Source organism: Vulpes lagopus, chromosome 7 (assembly GCF_018345385.1).
Source record: "Vulpes lagopus strain Blue_001 chromosome 7, ASM1834538v1, whole genome shotgun sequence".
Lineage (NCBI taxonomy): Eukaryota > Metazoa > Chordata > Mammalia > Carnivora > Canidae > Vulpes > Vulpes lagopus.
Window position 1 is genome coordinate 111417385 of NC_054830.1, and position 12292 is coordinate 111429676.

Consider the following 12292-nt stretch of genomic DNA (forward strand, 5'->3'; position numbering starts at 1 on the left):
CTGAGTAAACCACCAGGGCCGAAAAATGGGATCAGTTTCTTAACTTACAAACACCATACTACAAGTATATAATCAGAGGTACCATTTCTTAGTAGTTTAAGAGAATAAGCCTGGGATATAATTGCACACTCGAATCATAGCTCTGCCTTGGCTTACTTGATTGACCTCTCTGTGCCTCAGTTTTCTTATCTATACAGTGGGGATGATAATAATGCCTACCTCATCAGATTGTAATGAGAATTAAGAAAATAAACACAAGAAAAAAAAAAAAGAAAATAAACACAAGAAAAAAAAAGAAAAGAAAATAAACACAAGAGACTTAAAGCAACGCTTGGCCCAAAGTAAGCATTCAAATTGTATAGCAAGGATTATACCACTATTAATGACCAAAACAAAAAAGAAAACAGTAAAATGTGAAAGGCCATCCTTTTCCCAATCCCATTTCCCAGGGCAATTTCTGTCTTCAGTCCTTAAATGCATACGATTTAATCTTTTTTTCCCCACTTTTTATTATATTGTGAGCATTTTCCTCAATGACAATATCTATTCTTTAAATATATATGATTTTTATTATAGCATCAGATAAATATAGTATTATGCTTATTTTCTTATAGTTAGTAGTCTAAATTGTTTCCAGTTTTTAAATTCTTGTGAATAGTGGTGCTCATATATAAAACTTTGTGCACATTTCTGATTAATTCCTTAGGATAGAATCCTACCAGTAGAATTACTAGGTCAGAGGGAATTCTTTTCAAAACTCTTGAAACTTAACGCTAGATTGTTTTCCAGAAAAGTTACAGTCCTGTAAAAGTACCTTGTCTTTCCCTCAATGGTATTGAGTAGCATCTTTTATTTTTATTTATTTATTTATTTATTTATTTATTTATTTATTGAGTAGCATCTTTTAATTTGTCAATTTGGAAGGTGAAAAGTTGTAGCTCACTCTACTTTTTATTACTAGTGATGTTAAACTTCCCCCCACTTATTTATTGTCTATTTGGATTTTTTCTTTTGTGATTTACCTTTTCCCCCCTTTATCCATTAATATCTTCCTGTTGATATGTAGTTATTAACCTTTTATTATATACATTGTCGAGATTTTCCCAGTTTGTCATTTGCCTTTTAATTTTATTGATGACTAGTTTTTTTTTTTATTGTAAATACTGTATCCTTGTAGCTTAAGAATGCTAGTTCAAACTATGAAGATACATCTCCCATTTAAAGGAGAACGTTTAGAATCAACTTACTCTGTAATATTAAGCAGTCTACATCAGAACGATAACAATGTCCTTGAAGGGATCCCTGGGTGGCGCAGCGGTTTGGCGCCTGCCTTTGGCCCAGGGCGCGATCCTGGAGACCCGGGATCGAATCCCACGTCAGGCTCCCGGTGCATGGAGCCTGCTTCTCCCTCTGCCTGTGTCTCTGCCCCTCTCTCTGTGACTATCATAAATAAATAAATAAAAATTAAAAAAAAAACAATGTCCTTGAAGAAGTCCCTGTGTTTTTAATCATGCAATGGTAACTGTAATCAGCTATCATTTATGTCTGAATATTACCTTTTCTTCAAATCCAACTCAAATCCCACCCTTGCAAAGTCTTCTGCAGCTGCCCCAGGGGCATCCTCCTCCTCCCCCCCCTTTTTTTTAAGATTTTATTTATTAATGAGAGAGAGCGTGGCAGAGACACAGGCAGAGGGAGAAGCAGGCTCCATGCGGGGGCCCAAAGCGGGACTCGATCCTGGGTCTAGGATCACACCCTGGGCTGAAGGCCGCGCTAAACTGCTGAGCCACCCAGGCTGCCCATCCTCCTCACTTCTGTGATCTATTTCAGCAAACATCTATTGACTATCTTTGGGTGCAAAGCAGTGAGCCAGGTGCTCAGGGGAGAAGGCGCAACCTGCCTGTGGAGAGCTTACTGCTTAGTGGAAGAGAGAAAAACAGTTAATTATGTTACATTCAGATGAAATCAATGCTCTGCAGGCTTACCAGTGCACAGCTTCTAAAAGACACATGAGGAAGTCTTCAGGAGGCAGGCCGAATTTGCGTATGCACAGGATAGGCAAGGGTTTGCAAGTTGGACAGTGAAGACTGAATTCAGGGTAAACAGTCTAGTGTGTTTTCTGTTTAAGTTATGTGTTAGAGGTACAGAAGATAATGTCAGGGAAGTAATCTGGGGTCATGGATAGAGGACCTTAAATTATACTTTGCCCTTTATCCTGTTTGCGGTAGATTGCTGTGGAATGCTTGCTTTCTTTTTTCTTTTTAAAAAGTAGCTTCAGGGATCCCTGGGTGGCGCAGCGGTTTGGCGCCTGCCTTTGGCCCAGGGCGCGATCCTGGAGACCCGGGATCGAATCCCATATCGGGCTCCCGGTGCATGGAGCCTGCTTCTCCCTCCGCCTGTGTCTCTGCCTCTCTCTCTCTCTCTGTGACTATCATAAATAAATAAAATAAAAAGTAGCTTCAATTCTTTTTTCTTTTCTTTGTTCTCCAAAAATGATGGGTTCATTTTTTTAAGATTTTAATTCCATTAGTTAACATACAGTGTTGTATCAGTTTCAGGTGTACAATATAGTGATTCAACAGTTCTGTACGTCACTTGATACTCATCACAAGTGCCCTACTTAATCCCCATCGCCTATTTCACCTATTCCCCCACCCACCTCCCCTCTGGTAACCATCAGTTCTTGATATGTTTTAATTTTCTTTTTTTTTTAAGATTTTATTTATTAGAGTACAAGGGCATGTGCAGGCGCATGCATGTATTCGAGACAGAGAGAGAGAGAGAGAGAGACAGAGGAGCAAGAGCAGAGGGAGAGGGAGAAGCACCACTCCCTCCTGAGCAGAGAGCCCTAAGCAGGGCTAGATCCCAGAATTCTGGGATCATGACCTGAGCTAAAGGCAGACACTTAACTGACCGAGCCACCCAGGTGCCCCTAATTATTTTTTGATTATAGAATTCATGATTATGTTTTCCCAAATTCCAATAATTTCCAAAATATAAACAAAATAGATCACATGTTTGAGAAGCATTCCTAATATTTGTTGGCTTATTCTATGAAGCTTTTTATCTACCTCCCTAAGTATAAACACAGCCATGTATATGTTCAGTGCAGGTGGCATTAGAGCACCCATTATTTCATAACCCATGCTGCTTTGCGGCCTGCCTGCTATAACTCATGCATGTGTGGTGAAGGGATGGAGGAGTGGCACTGCTGGAGGTGATGGCACGTCCTTGGTTGAGACAGAGACAATGAGCTATGGCAGCAGGGCAGAAAGATAGGAATAGATGCCAAAGCTATTTCAGAAGCAGAATTTGCATTCTACTGCCTGTTTGCATTTTTAGTCACGTTCCCTTCATTGTGATTTTCATTTCCATAGCTACTTTTCATATGACAAATTGCTGGTGCCTCAGAAAAATTATTCTATGATCTCATAGGAAGTGGAGCCTCAATCGAGCTGGAATTTTGTTACTGCCTCCTCTCTCTAAGAGGAGGCGGGAGAAGAACCCTCTGTTAAAGATCATTACTGACTTATGCGGTTTGAACTCGTTCTGACTGTGATCACCAAGAATAGACAACGGATTAAATACTGATTGAAAAGGAGTTGCTGGTACAAGCAAAGTTTATTGACAGTGCTTGACAGGCTTCAGGCTCTGAGCTATACAAAGCAATGTAACCAAGGTCACAGCTTATTATTGGCTGAGCCCAATACTAATTTGTACTCATTTACCATTTAAAATTAGCTCACCAATTACTTAAAAGCGATGTTCTGAATGTTTAATAAGGAGAAAACTCATATAAAAGTCTAGCTTAAACCTTTACACTTGTGCATCTGAACATACTCCACTTTAATATTTTAAGTGATGCATTTATAATTTGGCAAACATCAGGGCAAGGATGCCAATGACATCCAGTTCCCCAGGCTACTTTTAAAGTTTGGTGCCCTCCTGACAGTGAGGCCATCAAATCAATTCTTCCAGTGACTCAGTAGTTTGCTCATAAATATTAGGAAAATGAAATATAAAATGTACATGTATAGCAAGGGTAAAATTTTATGTGTCTTGAATTTGGAGGAAGCAACAGACATTTGTTTTCTATCTCATTTCTCTCAAATCTCATATCTATCTCATTTTTCCTATCTTTCAAGTGTTTGCTTCTATCTCAGTATCTTAAATTTGAAAGTCAGCATAGATGGCCCTTTGTATTTTTTAAAGCCACATTTAAAAATAAATGTAAAATTTTAAATCCCCCATGCTCTGTATTCCATAATGTATTGTTTTGTTTTGTTATATCGTGTTGCCTATTCCAACATACAATATCCTTTGAATTCTATGTCTGGGTTCCACAGAGACCCAGAGTGGATGTTTCATGTTTGTGACTATCTCGCCCCCATCATGGGACAAGAATAGGCCCCTTACATTAGGCTTCATCCACCACAGTCTGGCTCCTCTGCCTCCTGGTGTCTCACCAATGCATCATCATCAGTAATGAAGAGTGTCTGTGGCCCCAGTCAGCAGGAGCTCCAAGGATATGAGGAAGATGGTCTCCCCAGAACGGCTGTAAAGGGACTTTGCCCAGATAGCAAGCTTTTGCAGTCATGACTTCTGGAATAAATCATGTTTTGTTCTTGCTTACCAGCTCAGAGGGAGCAAAAAGGGCCTCTTTCTCATGCCTGTGACTTGTATAGTTCCCTTTTCTTCAAGGTTGAGGGACCATCTTTATTTCTAAATCTTAGTGACAAGTGTCACATCCTTCATTATATCTGAGATCCATTTCTCTTTTTTTTAAATTTTTATTTATGTATTATAGTCACAGAAAGAGAGAGAGAGGCAGAGACACAGGCAGAGGGAGAAGCAGGCTCCATGCACCGGGAGCCCAACGTGGGATTCGATCCCAGGTCTCCAGGATCGCACCCTGGGCCAAAGGCAGGGGCTAAACCGCTGCGCCACCCAGGGATCCCCCTGAGATCCATTTCTCAGGATGCTTACCAGATTCTGCAGATGTGCTCAGTGGGTTGTTAGAGCACCAGTAGGTCTAGTCTGTGGACTCTCAGAAAACTGTCCAGGGTAGGCAAATCATGAGCAGATGTGGTCATTTTCTGCCTTTAGTCATCCCTTCTTGGCCTATTTTATTCTCATAGATAAGTTTTGATTAAAAAATATGTTTACCGGGATCCCTGGGTGGCGCAGCGGTTTAGTGCCTGCCTTTGGCCCAGGGCGCGATCCTGGGGACCCGGGATCAAATCCCACGTTGGGCTCCCGGTGCATGGAGCCTGCTTCTCCCTCTGCCTGTGTCTCTGCCTCTCTCTCTCTCTCTCTCTCTCTCTCTCTGTGTGACTATCATAAATAAATTTAAAAAATATGTTTACCCCCCCAGAGGGACATTTTGGGACTCCTTTTTATTTTCAAGGGAGTCAGTGTCTAAATTAGGAGAGCTTAGTTCGAGAGGCCTGCAAAGTGCTATTTTAACCATTTCCTTAATCATAAAGTGGAGTCCCTGCTTGGGTCAGAGTGAATAAAGCAGCAACCCAGAGGCCCTCCCACTATGGACTTCCCCATTCAAGAGGGCTTTGAGAAGACAGCACCAAGTGTATGAAAATGAGAAATCCACCAACATCTGGCTTTAAAGATGGACAGTTGGAAACAGTTCAAATCTTCTCTGAACTCTTGTACTATATATACTACTATGTATACTATGTAATATATTGTTTAACTTGCCTTCCATGTAACAACATGGCTAAAGATAGAAAGAATTCTTAGATACCAACTCATCCAACTTCCTAATCAGTGATTCTAAGAGCTCATTAATAGAGAGCTCCAAATAAACTAATTTGAAGTAAGTTATACAGAGCTTGAAAGTTATGCATTGGTTGAGACCCTTCTAGAGGGGATGTGTTGGGGGAGGAGTCAAACTGAGGTGTGCAGTTGGGTGGTGATTGGAAGTGAGAGGTGTGTTGTGGGATGGACAGCCAGCCAAAGGGCTAGTTCCAGGTGCTCAGCTTGCTTGCTGAGCACTTGCTTCAAGACTTGCTTGCTGCTTCAAGACTTGCTTGCTTGCTGCTGCAAGACTATCAGCTAAATAAATGGTGAACAGTTTTATTAACAGTCCTCAGAGTAATGATTGGTGACATTGAACAATGGGCAAGAAACAGGAAGATGAACCCTGCCTCTGAGTCTGTGTGGTCTGGGGAACAGGTCATTAACAGCATGGGCTTTACTTATCTGACTGTGCATCAGTGAAACACAAGGATTGCTAAATGGGAACAAGGATAACACAGGTCCTTTTCCTATATTATTTCCAATATTCCTACTCCTGAGATGGCTCAGGCTCCTGGGAGCGAGATGCTATGTGTCATCTGTTGGGACATAATGCTAAGTGTTCCATAAATATTGCTAATGATGGAATGGTGACAATCTGTCACATGATAGTGACTTTCATTGCTTTGATTTTTCTGATTCAGAGTGGGCTCAGAGGATGCTGTCCTCAATAACTAATCAGTGGTTACTTAATGTGTTCAATAACTACTGATAATGCTGAAACAGTAACAGCTTGTCACATGACAGTGACTCTCATCACTTTGTTCCTTTGCAAAATGGGACAGTTACTGTCCATAAAGCTGGCTCCCACCTGGGGGTAACCCACTTGGACATGTTACGGTGGGTTACCTTGGTTCAAGAGGCCCATTATTGCCAGAGTGAGGAGTGAGGCCAGAAGAGATCTGCTTTTTTTGGACTTTTCTGAATATAAACTTCTGGTTACCTTTTCAGATATGGATTGAATGGAGGTGAGTATAGCACAGCTAGAACACAAGCTACACTAACCCTGCAGGTTTCAGTTCCAGATGAAATGGCTGGAGCAAGAGCAAGGGACAAAAATACAGAAGTGCTTGGTGGTGCTCAGCAGGAGGAAAGGTTCCACTTCCCCATCCAGTCTCAAAAACACAGACAATTGAGGATTTCTCTCAGAAAGAGAGAAAACCTCAGCTGCAGCTTAGCGCTGTGTTCCTTCCTCTCTCCATCCTTTCCCGATCTTTCTCTTCTTTACCAATGATGATAGAATTTCCTGGGCAAAAGAATCCATTCTTTTTTAACTGGAACTTTTGGGCAAAATGTCACAATGTTCTTCTGTCCTCAGAGCTCAACATACTGGGCCTTAGAAACTTTCCAGGGGAGAGACAATAAGGCCACAGTCTGCACAGAGCCTTCTGTGTGGCTGTCACAGTGAAGCAAAAACAATCATGGTAATGTTAGTGAGGCTTGTGTTTTTTTTTTTTTTTTTTTTGCTGCTGCTTCTTTGTGATAGTTTTTCATTATTCTGTCTACATTTTTAAAGAACATTGTTTATGTCCTCATTAAAAGAAATTGTTTATGTCTCAAAATTATCAAATCCTGTGTCTTATTGGTCACTTTCCATTCAGAAGGTGTAGGGGATTGAATGGTGGCCCTCCAGAAAAGATATGTCTATGTCCCAGAACTCATGAAAGTGACCTTATTTGGAAAAAGGATTATCACGGATAAAATTAAACTAAGGGTCTCAAGATGAGAGCATCCCAGGTTATCTGTTGGGTGCCAAATCCAATGACAGGTGTCCTTAGAAGAGAAGACAGAGAAAAGGAGAAGGTCATGTTAAGACAGAGCCAGAGATGGGAGCGATGCAGGCAAGGAAGCCAAGGAATGCCTGGAGGTAGTAGAAGCTGAAAGAGGGAAGGCAGGAGTCTCTCCTGTTGAATTTGGGGAAGTGCAGCCTGCTCATGCCTGGGTCTTAGATTTCTGGTCTCCAGAACTGTGAGAAAATAAATTTATGTTGTTTTAAGTCACGCTGTATGTGATAATTTGTTATGTCAGCTATAGGATACTGATAGAGAAGGTTAGAAAAAACTGGAGGATTTATCCAAATCCTCCAGGACTGGAAGATTGCATCCTGAAATGGCTTTCTTCAGGTCTGTAGGGCTCAGATGACCCAGGGCTGTGAAGGGATCTGGTCCAGGCATGTCTCAACTAAATCCCATGGTGTGGCTGCATATTGGAAAGTCTTAGTGTCCAGGTCAAATGTTGGGAGGAAAAAATTCCCAGATAGTACAAAGGTATCCAGACCCCAAGGTAGGCCCTCAGTTTGTGAGGCATTCTAAGTGATGAGATGGCAGGCCAGAAGTTTCTTTTTACTTCATTTGGGAGGGGTGTTCTTTTTTTTTTTTTATCAAAATCTTTTAAGATTTTATTTATTCAGAGAGAGAGCATGGGGGAAGGACACTGGGGCAGAGAGAGTATCAAGCAGACTCCCTGTTGAGTACAGAGCCCAATGCAGGGCTCTATCCCACAACCCTGACATCATGACCTGAGCTGAATTCAAGAGTCAGACACTTTATAGATTGAGCCACCCGGGCACCTGGGGAGGGATGTTTCTTGATAGTTCATTCAACGAACTCCTGGTTCCTCCCTGTTCCTTCTCCACCCATGACAGACTTTTACTTTCCCAGAACCCCACCACACCTTGTACCACCTGCATTTGTCCAAAATCATCTGCAACATGGCATTCCAAGTAGTCATCACCAAGCTGAGAGAGTTGACAAATTAGGTGAAATATCTTCATATTTCTAACTTGAAGGATAATAGGTGACAGTTCCTATCCCCTATGAAACAATTGCCTGGTAGGGAAAGTAGACATATGAAAAAGAGATCTATGGGAGGATGTGGTCAGAGCTAGACAAAATCTGTTAGCATGCTGGGGCACCCAGAGGATGGAGCGCTTCTTGGGAGAATCTGAAGGTTTTCTGAGAAGACAAGAAATGTGAGCTGAGTAATAATCAGAAACTGCAGACTGAGAAGGGAGAAGGAAGGCATTCTCACCAGAAGCATTGGCATGAGCAAAGATATATATATATATATATATATATATAGTATGTTTATGGAACAGCAAGAAACTCAGGGTGATAAGAGAACAGGGATAGGGATGGCAGAGGGTTGCTGAGTGCAGAAACAGGTTGGAGAGGGTGGTTGGTGCCAGACTATGAAAGGCCTCACACATCCTTGATGACTCAAACTGAACGTGTCCAAACTAAACTGGTTATCTTCTTCTCAAACCCTCTTGCCCCACCCCCAGGGTTCTCCAGCTCATAAAAGGGACCATCACTCATGCAGCTGGCATGATTCTTCCAAACCCTCTTTAGTACCTCTTGAATCCATCCATCCAGCTCTCTCTGTTCCTACGCCAGGCCATCATCAGTCTGGACATCTGCAGCTGTCCTCCTGCCCTGCTCTGCCCCTACCCCCTCACACCTCCACCTTCTGGCTTGCCTCCATTCCATTCTCTGCCTGCAGCCAGAGGGGTCCAATTAGAACACAGATCTAATTGTATAACCTGGTTGTCTGTGTAAAACTCTAAACTATTTTAAATGGCTCACAAGACCCCCTCTAATGTAGCTACTGATCAAAGCAATACATACCCAGAGAAGCTTATCATGGAAAGCAGTAGTGCTCCAACATAGTCTTCCCCATCCTGGGCTTCCTTCCTACAGACATTTTCAGCAGTTCTGAGTCTTGTACTTCCGGTGGTTATCTCTATATCCCCAAATAGTATGCTTATACTGAAGCTTCTTGATTTATCAGTCTTGAATATCCTAGTATAGTAGGGCATATATAAGGTTTCATTGACTTCTATTACCTTTGTCTCTCTTCTCCATCACCAGACTATGTGCAGTTCCTCCTCAGGCTTGTTTTGAAACTTCAAAAAGTATACTTAAATCTTAACTTCTTGCCTATCAATCTTGAACAAGTTTACCATTAACCTATCCCTTTGTAAGATGGGAACATTAGAGCTCCTAGCCTATCATCCACCTTCTCTGCCCCAACCATTCTGTACCTTATGCATTTTTATGATGTTTATTTTCCATTTAATCATAGTGAAATCTCCCATAAATTTTTTCCAAGTTGATTCTAAAAAAGCAAGAAAACAAAAACAAAAAAGCAAAAACAACAAAAAAAAATGTTGTTTGTTTACTTTAGAATAACCACAAAAAACTGTTCAGTGCAGCTCATGTCTATGCTATGTCTCAGTTTGCTTCATATTTGACTCTGCCGTTCTTGTCTGCTTTTTGTTTTTCTGGAAATGTCATTGTCTTTTTTTTTCTTTCTGTTCTGTGAATTTCCCGAGCCATCGATCATACTCCCTATTCTAGTCAGTCCCTCCCCAACCCCCCACATCTCTGGTCAAGCCAGCCCAGGCTGTCCCTGCTTGCGCACAGCTCTGGGCTCCCATCGTGGGACTTCCTTTCACTGCTCCCTCCATTAGATGTACTGTTTCTGAATGTTGGATTTTTCTCTTGGTAACTGCTAGAGCACGCGATTGAGTGCTAGTGAGTAACTCCCTTAGAAAGAATGTTCAGGGGATTTTATTTTATTTTTTTTACATTTTTGTTATGGGAAACTTCAAACACATGTAAAAGGAGAGAAAATAATACAATGAACCCTATATACCCTATCAACTACCTCTAGTAGTTATCAACCCATGGCCAATCCTGTATCATGTGTACTCCTAGCTGCTTCTCACCACCCCTAGATTATTTTCAAGCAAATCAAATCCCAGATAGCAATTACCAGTAAATATTTTAGAATTTATTTTGAAAAGGTACAGCTTTTTTTGTTTGTTTTGTTTTAGGGTTTTTTTAGAGAGGGAGAGAGAGAGAGAGAGGGTAGGGCAGGCAGGGTAGAAAGAGAAGAGAGAGACTCTTAAGCAGACTCCATGCCCAGCATGGAGCCTGACGTGGGGCTCAATCTCACTACTCTGAGATCATGACCTGAGCTGAAATCAAGAGTCAGATGCTTGGGATCCCTGGGTGGCGCAGGGGTTTGGCACCTGCCTTTGGCCCAGGGCGCGGTCCTGGAGACCCGGGATCGAATCCCACGTCGGGCTCCCGGTGCATGGAGCCTGCTTCTCCCTCTGCCTATGTCTCTGTCTCTCTCTCTGTCTCTCTCTCTCTCTCTCTCTCTGTGTGTGACTATCATAAATAAATAAATAAAAAATAAAAAAAAAGAAATATTGAACCTTTAAACTCTGAACACTTAACCTTCAAATATTTATAAAAAAAAAAAAAAGAGTCAGATGCTTAAAAGACAGGTGCCACCCAGGTGCTCTGGTACAGGCTCTTTTTAAAAAATATAATCACTGTACTATTAACACACCTAAAAAATAGCTATAATTTCTTAGTATCATCAAATAACTAGTCAGCATTACTAGTCAGCATTCAGATTTCCTTGATATATATAAATGTTTGCTTGTTTGAATTGGATCCAATTGCAGTTGTTTGATGTGTCTCTTGAGTGTCTTTTAATCCATGGTTCCACCATCTCTTTTTTTCTCTTCCAGTTTGTTTGTTGAAAAAAGAATTGTTTTTTAGTTTTGTTTTTCTTGTAAAATTTCCCACAATCTGGATTTTGCTGATTGCATTCCTGTCCTGACTTTTGACATGGTCTTTTATCTCTCGTAATTCCTTGGAATTAGTAATTAAATCGAGGTTGTTGATCAGATTCAAGTTTGATTATTTTGGGGGCACTTTCATAGGTGGTATTGTGCATTCCCAAAAGGATGCACATCTTGTCTACTTGGCTCATTTCATGATGTGAGTGGCCACGGGTGATCCTTGTGTAGGTGCATTATTTTATTGTGGGTTGCAACATGGTGATATCCTGTCACTCCTTCAATTAATGGCTAAAAGATTTCTATATTAGAGAGAAACTTCCCCTCATTTACTATTTAGTTACCCTGAGGCTCCTATGGGAAAGGTTGGATATATTCCCTTTATTTACCATTTTTCAAAATAATGAGTCCCTAGCATCTTCCAAAGGCAACCTGTGAACTTTTAAAATTTTAGTCATGGACTTAAGCGTGTTTGATGTATTTCAATTCATTATGGATATTGTCATTACTGATGCTCACATCATCCCTTCTTTTGCTACTGCAAGCTTTGTTCAGTTGGCTCCTGAGACTCTTTCCTATTTTCTTTGTTGGTATCTGAAATGATAGATATTTCAGTTTTATCTTATGTATTTCCTGTCCTAGACATGGAATGAACTATTTCTTATTGTTACTAGATTGGTCTTGTATTTCTAGGTCTTTTTAGTAGATAGTGCTAGAAATGCATTTTTATTATTTTTTAAAAATATTTTGTTTATTTGAATGAGTGAGTGAGAGAGAGAGAGAGAGAGAGAAAGCATGAGTGGCAGTGGGGGCAGTGGCAGAGGGAGAGAGATGAGCAGACTTCCCACTGAGCAGGAAGCCTGACCAGGCTCCATCCCAGGC